This window comes from Schistocerca piceifrons, chromosome 3, assembly GCF_021461385.2.
Source record: "Schistocerca piceifrons isolate TAMUIC-IGC-003096 chromosome 3, iqSchPice1.1, whole genome shotgun sequence".
NCBI lineage: Eukaryota > Metazoa > Arthropoda > Insecta > Orthoptera > Acrididae > Schistocerca > Schistocerca piceifrons.
The window spans coordinates 203324219-203332336 of record NC_060140.1 but is presented as its reverse complement, the minus strand read 5'-3'; the positions used below and the strand labels follow the sequence as shown (position 1 = coordinate 203332336).

At 45.4% G+C, this 8118-nt stretch overlaps 1 pseudogene; it reads left to right on the top strand.

Annotated features, from left to right (window-relative positions):
* The first annotated feature begins 4876 nt into the window (after positions 1 to 4876).
* On the top strand, positions 4877 to 4994 carry LOC124790346 (annotated as a pseudogene).
* Positions 4995 to 8118: the final 3124 nt, after the last annotated feature.

Genomic DNA, 8118 nt, shown 5'->3' with positions numbered 1-8118 from the left:
CGGTCCATAAGTGAAAATCATCAACATACCGAAGTGAAACTTCTTAATGATTAGTACTGTAGACGAAGTAATAATCATTAACGAGAGGAAAGAATGAAAGTTAAAGAAACCCGGGGCTGCATAAAATGGTTCAAATGGCTCTAAGCACTATGGGACTTAACATCTGAGGTCATCAGTCCCCTAGACTTGGAACAACTTAAACCTAACTAACCTAAGGGCATCATACACATCCGTGCCAGAGACAGGATTGAAACCGGCGACCGTAGCAGCAGCGCGGTTCCGGACTGAAGCGCCTAGAACAGCTCGGCCACAGCTGCTGGCGCTGCATAAAGCACAGAATTAATTCATGATCACAAGTTTCCTTATTGGGAACTCCGAACGATATAGAACTTTCGTGTATTTACCAGAGAATTTTCATACCGTGGAACATATTATACTAGGATATAGAAAACAATATGTATAACACTATGAGCCACGCGTTTATGACATATGTCATACAAGATAAAGAAATTTCACAAAATGAACGACATCATCAATACTTATATGAAAAGTAGCCCTCAAAACAGGTGATGCTATTTCTGAAATGACCGTAAATCACAAGAACCAGATGAAGGTACGTCTCTTTTGCTCGGCTATGTGGTTCAACGAGGTGAAGAAATAAAGAGAAAACATTGAAAATACAGTTCCCTAGGAAAGAAAACAAAATGTTTTCTTATATTTTGAACAAACGCTTTTATATCATTAGTGACACAGGCATCGTTAGAGTAAGGACCATGTGTATGCTGAGCTGTTCTCAACACACGAAATTCCCGCAAACTGGAAGATAAACTCAGGCAAGACGCGCAATAGGAACTCGTAAATGACCTGAGGGATAGAGTGAGCAGCTATCTGCTACTGGTTGCTGATGACGGTGTAGTATACGGGAAAGTGTCGACGCCGAATTACTGTCGACGGATACAGGACGATCTAGACAGAATTTCTATTTAGAGAAATGAACGAAGCGTGACGTCGCAGAGAGATACGGCATGGTACGAGAACGTGACGACGGCAGTAGGAAAGGTGAATGGTCGACTTCGGTTTATTGGGAGAATTTTATGAAGGTTTAGCTCATGTATGAAGGACACCGGTGTGGAATACTCGTGTGACCAATTCTTGAGTACTGTTCAATGTTTGGGTTCCCCACACGTGGTGCAAAAGAAAGATTTCGAAGAAGTTCGGAGGCATGCTGCTGATTTTGTTGCTAGTAGGTTCGATCAACACGAAAGCCTTGTGGAGATGCTTCGTGCACTCAAAAGGGAAAAAGCTGGAAGGGAAACAACGTTTCTTTCAATACTGAGAAAACTTAGAGAAATGCATTTGCAGCTGACTCCAGAACGACATTACTGCCGCCGACGTGTATTTCGTGTAAGACCCGCGTTCAAAATGGTGTCTGTAATTTCGGGCATTTCCGACAGAACGGACACTGCATATATATACACACAGTCGTTTTGTCATCACTCTGTTTGTGAGTGGAACAGGATGGGAATAACTAGCAACGGTACAATCAACACTCCGCCATGTACCATACGATGGCTTGAAGAGTACGAATGTAGGCGTATAAGTACATGAACTTCCCCGATACGCCTTGGCAATGAATAAAAGGCATTAGGAAAGTACTGGAACAAATAAGCCCTCGGTCACAAATATTAAGTCAAAATTGACCTGGTTTCGACGCTGCTATGAGCGTCGTCTTCAGAATTAGACTAACTGTTCTAAAACATATTAGGTATATAGTACGTTAATAAAATTAAAGTTTGTACTGACTGGAAAAGATGCTGTATTTACTGGAAAAGATGCTGTACTTACAAGTACTGCATCTTTTCCAGTCAGTGCAAAGTTTAATTTTATTAATGTACTATATACCTAATATGTTTTAGAACAGTTAGTCTAATTCTGAAGACGACGCTCATAGTAGCGTCGAAACCAGGTCAATTTTGACTTAATATTTGTGACCGAGGGCTTATTTGTTCCAATATAGCAGCTATGTTCAAAGTTTTGCATTAAGAAATCATTTTTTCTTTTTTATTCTTCAGGAGTGAGAAGCCAGGCTGTGTCAAGGCAAATAGGACATTTGGAGATCAAAGGTAATTCGGGTAACGCTTTAGCGAAAGCCTTCCCCCTGATTTTGTCTACATCATGTTTCGAGCGATGGGCTGAACATCAAAATTATGTTCGAACAGTAAGCGAGGCACATTGACTGACACTCTACGGCGGGGCCTACACTGCTTTTCAAACTTCCTGGTAGGTGAAATCTGGACCAGGAACCGAACACGGAATCTGGCCGTTACCGAGCAGTGCTCTTGTCAGCTGCAGAGTGGAGGGTTCTCTCTGGGAACGTTGTATTCTGGGCGAAACCATCTCTCCGCGGCACCCTTTCTTCTAGTAGTGCTAGTCCCGCAAGATAGGCGATAGAGCATCAGTGAAAAAAGGTGCTAGTAGAATTGAAACTGGGAGAGTCGTCCTCGGGTAGCTCAGTTGGTAAGTGCATTGAACCCGAAAGGCAAGGTTCGTGGTTCCAGTACCGGCCCAGCACACGGTTTTAATCTGCCAGGAAGCGTGAGTAATTCAAATGGCTCTGAGCACTATGGGACTTAACATCTGAGGTCATCAGTCCCTTTGAACTTAGAACTACTTAAACCTGACTAACCTAAGGACATCACACACATCCATGCCCGAGCCAGAATTCGAACCTCTCGGCCACACCGGCCGGCGAAGCGTGAGTAAATGGTAGTAACTAGGAGTAATGAAAAAATAATTAAATCTGTTTGTGACCAGCCTTTGTCATACCGCGTAGAGTGCTAAAGCCTTGAAAACTCTCACGAGAGTGCTGTCTAGAGTTACGGCTGTAATAAAAACGAATTAGAAGCTGGGGGAGATGTTTATGTGCATTAATGACAATAATTGGTCCCGGAATTTCCTCTCGAGTCTTGCACAGTTCCAAGGCTCCTACGGTAATAATAGATCAGAGGGAATGTATCCTGACTATAGAACTAACAGAGCAGCGTAGTGCTGGTTGCAGAATGACAACATTGTGAAGGTGAGAGGGATAATTGTACACGGTGAAAGTACTAAGACAATGTCGAGACAGGTCATAGTGTTAAGGAGCAGTTCTCAAAAATTTGTGGATTAACCCAACTAGGGAAACATGATTCGTTATATAGTAGAACAGAAACCATTCTCTGTAGCTGTATTATACTGGAAAAAGGCTATGAGATAGGTCCGAATGTACAGTGGTCGGGATACTAGAATATGCTGTGGTGCAGTGTGAGACTCTGTGGGAAATCAGGGTTTGAATCCCGGTCCAGCACAAATTTTCATTTGTTCTGAAGTATTCTACAGCTGATGCGGAACCGCAGTCACAATTTTCGAGTTCATTCGTAGGACTAGAATATGTTGAAAGACATTGTTATCTAAATAGTCATGTTTAAGATGCGTTGTAACTTTCCATACCCACTTGGTGCATACAGCATTTGCACGAACAGGCAAGATAAGGGTGCAAATGCAAGGTGCAAAGTAACGCATGTTTTTGATCTGTGCGCACGGGCCACCGAAAACAGGCGGAAGTTTTCCCATCCTAGACCGGGAGACACTTGCAACGGTCATGCGCTTGTCCGCAGTTCTCACCGTTGTTGTTTTTTGTTACTATGGCTCGCTATCAGTGGGCCAACAGGATGAACCAGCACTTCTAAATTACGAGTACAGTTCGTGCAGTGCCGTCCGCGGTGGTCTAGCGGTTCAGGCGCTCAGTCCGGAACCGCGCGACTGCTACGGTCGCAGGTTCGAATCCTGCCTCGGGCATGGATGTGCGTGATGTCCTTAGGTTAGTTAGGTTTAAGTAGTTCTAAGTTCTAGGGGACTGATGACCACAGATGTTAAGTCCCATAGTGCTCAGAACCATTTTTGAACAATTTAGTTCGTGCAGTCCTAAAGCATAAACTGCACAGCGAACAGCACCGCACCGCGAAACGGCGTCAAGAAGGTGCTAACAAGCGCGTCAGTGGGAAGAGCGGGCAGCGCCATACCTCTAGGAAGAGTTCATTGCCCCTGTCAACACTGACGTAGACAGCCGCCCATCGCCGGTCGGCCCCAGTTCGGTCGCAGACTTCGGGAGCCTCGGTACTAATACGAAGACGATACTTAGCCTGCGTTCTGTGGGTGTTAATAGTGTATAAAAGTACTTGCATGTAGGAGGCACACGAAGCAACTTAAGCCACCTCATAACAAGAAGTTATGTTTCTTTCCATTTTAGAAATAAAGAGTTCTGTTAATTTGAAAGTGTTAGATACAGGTCGTTTTGGATTCCTGCCACGGACCATCGCTACTTCTTTCCTTCCTTGTTTGTGTCGCTGCTGACCCCCACAGTAGCCGACACAACACAGTTACTAAACCAATACCCCTTGCTGCCTTTATCTCTACTACCACGTTCACATACGCGTCACGCAAAAGGTCTTCATCATCCCAGCACTTTGGTTTCTTACAACGATTTTGCCGCGCGGAGTGGCCGCGCGGTTAGAAGCGCCATGTCACGGTCTGGCGACCACTCCGGCCGGAGGTTCGAGTCCTCCCTCGGGCATGGGTGTGTGAGTGTGTTGTTCTTAGCATAAGTTAGTTTAAATTAGTTTAAGTAATGTGTAAGTCTAGGGACCGATGACCTCAGCAGTTTGGTCCCTTAGGAATGCACACACCTTTGAACATACATAGATTTCGACTATGTCTCAAAATAGAAGACCAATTTGCCTTTACGTTGGCCCTTTGCGCGATTAGTCCAAAGAGAAAGTAATGGAATCTGAGGTGCATTATCGTGTGTATCCTTTTTTCTGACTCTTTAATTTCGTAGACCAATGGCCTTGCCGCAGTGATAACACCGGTTCCCGTCAGATCACCGAAGTTAAGCGCTGTCGGCCCGGCCTAGCACTTGGATGGGTGACTATCCGGTCTGCCGAGCGCTGTTGGCAAGCGGGGTGCACTCAGCCCTTGTGAAGCAAACTGAGGAGCTACTTGATTGAGAAGTAGCGGCTCCGGTCTCGGAAACTGACATACGGCCGGGAGAGCTGTGTGCTGACCACAGGCCCTCTCCATATCCGCAACCAGTGACGCCTGTGGGTTGAGGATGACACGGCGGCCAGTTGGTACCTTTGGGCCTTCATGGCCTGTTGGGGGGGAGTTACATTATAGATTATAAAAACTGGGGGAACAGACTGACTGTCCACCGTTACTAACAAATAAGAACAGATTGAAAACAACAAAGGTAAACCTGAACAAAATGAAAAGACTTCGTACTTCCTACGAAAACGTGAAGAAGAAAACGAGTGATTCTGGGGCCTTTGTACCGAAGCCGTCCTGGCCCCTTTACGAGCCGCTTCGATTCATAAATAGCTTGCGCCTACGAGAGCGAATAAAAACACTGAAGTCGTCATTAGAATTGCAAAGCCGTTCCCACAGTGGTATGGATTCCTTAGAACAATATATCTGTTCCCGAAGACCCAAAGCCCCATGCAGGATGGGAAATACCTCCCCCCTCCCATCCCCCTGTCTCTCTTCGATATCTCCCCCGACAGCCAACCACTCTTCCCTTCCGTTTGGAGGTTTATGTTAAATAAAGTTAAGCGCTTTTGAGCAAATAAGATCCTCTTACACACATACACACACACACACACACACACACACACACACACACACCGACGTTGATAAGCGTTGGCTGACGGATATGTAAACGAGAAGTGTTATCCTTTCAGGCCTTATTTTCAAAACATGGTTCAAATGGCCCTGAGCACTATGGGACTTAACTTCTGAGGTCATCACTCCCCTAGAACTTAGAACTACTTAAACCTAATTAACCTAAGGACATCACACACATCCATGCCCGTGGCAGGATTCGAACCTGCGACCGTAGCGGTCGCGCGGTTCCAGACTGTAGCGCCTAGAACCGCTCGGCCACTCCGACCGGCCCTTATTTTCCATGAACCTCCACAGTGTTACACGTTCAGAAATAATCACAATGAGTGTTCTCATATTCTTGAACCGCTAACTGCGGACGTTCAGTAAGCATGAAATAAGTGTTTTCTTCTCTAGAGAATGAAACCATAAACAACACTGTGCACACACTGCACCGTTATAAGGCTCTATGATGACCGTTGGAATAACCCATTCGCACATCTCACCTAGTAGGAACGTCGGGAACTAAGTGATATCCAATCTGTTTTAATGTAGTTTTCCAACGATTTCACCAGACCCTCTAAGACTTACAAGATGATGATAGAGTCCGATGCAGTAGATACTCGTACGTTGAAGTTGAGCTTCAAACTGAGGTAAATGCTACCACAGGTAATATTTCGAAGTGACAAAGCTAACCAAGTCGACATTTGAAAAGCGTATCTGTGTTTTTTACAGGGTGAGCATGAAGTCTTTCCATGATTACAAAAATTCGTTTCTAAGGAATTATGCTACCAGGGTAACCCCAAAAGTAAGGTCTTCTATTTTTTTATAAGTACAGAACTCTGTTTGTGTGGCAGTTGGTCACACTGTTATGAAGAGTGCTTCACGCGCTGTGTGTAAATATGCACACGCAGCCGTTGAGAATGGAGCTCCCGTTGGATGTTACCGCCAAGTGCGAATTGCGCGCTGTTATTCGGTTTTTGAACGCGAAGGGCACTGCGCCGATTGAAATCCATAGCCAATTGACGGAAGTGTATGCTGAGACAGTGTTGAAGGTTGAGCAAAGAATGCGTGAAAATCGGCCGATCATCCTGGATGATCTCTGCACGTTGGTTCCTGAGGTTTCCCGAAGCACCGCTTGTGGTGTCACCGCCAGACACCACACTTGCTAGGTGGTAGCCTTTAAATCGGCCGCGGTCCGGTAGTATACGTCGGACCCGCGTGTCGCCACTGTCAGTGATTGCAGACCGAGCGCCGCCACACGGCAGATCTAGAGAGACGTCCTAGCACTCGCCCCAGTTGTACAGCCGACTTTGCTAGCGATGGTTCACTGACAAATTACGCTCTCATTTGCCGAGACGATAGTTAGCATAGCCTTCAGCTACGTCATTTGCTACGACCTAGCAAGGCGCCATTATCATTTGCTATTAATCTTGTGATGCATGTACCGTCAGACCGATGTTCACCAATTATGGATTAAAGTTAAGTATTCCAGAAGCTACGTACTATTTTTGCTACTATAAAGACCTTGTCATTTTCCAGACCTCACGCCAGCCTGCGTGAGCTTAACGCGTGCCTTTCAGCTTCACCTCATAGTGGCTTGGCTGTCTTGCCAAGTCACAACACCACTCACAGAATTTTAACGGAAACGTTGAACTACCGGAAGGTGTGCTCAAGATGGGGTGCCACGCATGCTGACTGAAGACCACATGCAGCAACGAGGTGATGCTTCCCCCGCATTTCTTCACCGCCATGCAGCCGAACAGGACAACTTTGTGGACTGGTTAAAAGAACATTTGGCCGGAAAGCGATTCAGCTCCGGCGAGAGGTTCGTAACATTCTGAACAGCATGGCGGCGAGCTGGTATGACATGGGCATACAAAAACTGTCACAGCGTCTACAAAAATGCATCGACAGAGATGGCGATTATGTCGAAAAATAACTAAATGTTCAAGCTGTAAACTGATGTAAACCATTGTAGAAATAAACAGGTCTATGTGCTTATAAAAATAGACCTTACTTTTGGGATTACCCTCGTAGATATAGGTGTGTGGTTTGTTCCTAATGGTATCGTAACTCAAAGGTTTCTCATGGAGACACTTCAAAATGTCTATGCGGCTTTTTGCACTTGTACCATAGCGCATGAAGTTTTGGTTTACACACTTATGCATGTGCTCAATTACCTCAGTTACAGAAATTATGGACAACGTTTCAACAAAATTATGCACTGCCACAAAAAAAAAAAGATGGCTCTGAGCACTATGGGGCTTAACTTTTGTGGTCATCAGTCCCCTAGAACTAAGAACTACTTAAACCTAACTAACCTAAGGACATCATACACATCCATGCCCGAGGCAGGATTCGAACCTGCGACCGTAGCGGTCGCGCTGTTACAGACTGTAGCGCCTAGAACCGCTCGGCCAC